The sequence below is a fragment of the Triticum dicoccoides genome, unplaced genomic scaffold (assembly GCF_002162155.2).
Source record: "Triticum dicoccoides isolate Atlit2015 ecotype Zavitan unplaced genomic scaffold, WEW_v2.0 scaffold98761, whole genome shotgun sequence".
NCBI lineage: Eukaryota > Viridiplantae > Streptophyta > Magnoliopsida > Poales > Poaceae > Triticum > Triticum dicoccoides.
Window position 1 is genome coordinate 18,496 of NW_021315613.1, and position 1,386 is coordinate 19,881.

The 1,386-nt window shown below is 36.2% G+C and overlaps 1 long non-coding RNA gene across 1 annotated transcript; it reads right to left on the bottom strand.

The window, feature by feature from the left end:
- Positions 1–204: 204 nt before the first annotated feature.
- On the bottom strand, positions 205–1,318 carry LOC119348626. Its single transcript, XR_005169049.1, has 3 exons — positions 999–1,318; positions 806–889; positions 205–535 (listed from the first exon to the last, which is right to left on the bottom strand). It is a non-coding gene; the product is annotated as an uncharacterized LOC119348626 (long non-coding RNA).
- Between the last annotated feature and the right edge of the window lie 68 nt (positions 1,319–1,386).

Here is a 1,386-nt window from a genome sequence, read left to right on the forward strand (position 1 = left end):
TACAAGAAGAGCTAGCTATAACAACGTTTCGTAGTATATAAATAAAAAGAAATTGCAAATGCTTACAAGAAGAGCTAGCTAGCCTAGGTGGTCATCGGGGTCACAGGGCTAGGATGTCCCGTGAGGTTGCGTGTTTGAGTCTCTAGCCACACAATACTTTTTGCGAAACCAAAATAGCAGACATTCAAAAAGAAACTATCAAAGCGAGACGAAACCAAGTATATCACCTTACTTTATTAGTAGGAATAGATATAGATTTCATTACAATACATAAGATACCAATGTTCTCTAATGTGTTTTGCCTTAGTCAATTGGTGCTAAGGATGTATGTTTTACATATATGTAGTTCGTGTATACCCCCTTTTGCAATAGGCACAGTTACACCTACGAGAAGTGATGTAACATATCATGTTCGTATGTTTCAGTTCTTCTCAAGTAGTCGACGATGAAACTCTCCAATAGCCCAGATGGGATATAAGTTGCAGTAGTTGCCATAATTGAAGTACACGGAGCAATTGAAGCATCCAACGTGTTCCTATCACCAAAGTTGTCAGTTCATACTGTTTGAGGTAGCGTTAATAGACATTTCCATATAAAGTAATATAGTATAATACTACCACATATGTATTAGTCTAATAGGGTTCACTACTAGCAAGGTTATTAGAGAATTTCACTCGATCATGATAGGGTTGTGTGCCCTGAAAATAGCTTTTTGAAGAGTATGTACTAGTTACGATTCTAAGAAGGAACATTAATCTGTTAATATAGTGCGATACTTCTGTAGCCTCAAAAGTTCAACACTTACTTGCTGGGGAAACTCCCCTGTGTCTAGTTGCATATTCATCAATTCTTTTGCGGCATGATACAATGGTGTGGGATCTCGTTCAACCTGAATAGAACGACCGCGAAATTGAAATAACATATTGATATTAGAATAGTTTAAAAATGATATATTAGCTTCTCAGAGTCAATATAAATGAACCATTAGCAAAACATACCTGCCCAGCATAAACTAAAGCCAACATTGCCCAAGCAGTGTTCACTCCGTGAGGACTAGTAGCATCCACATAAGACTGTAAAATATTAGAGCGGAAACCAATTTTATATTCATTAAGATTTTCCCTAATCAGTGCTGACAAATATATCAAGGTTCAAAGGGAACATGATATAGCAATTTTTAGTTATAGTAATGTTAAATGGCCAACCATTATGCAAATAATTCACTATTTAATCAAAAGACTGAAGCTGGTAACTTGCACAATATGGGCATTACAGTAAGACATTTAGCCAGGCAAGTTAAGAGCAGCATCAACTAAGAAATTAGAACAAACGTATTATCGTCACAATTTTAGTACCCTCCAAGACAATGACATCACATGAACTAAC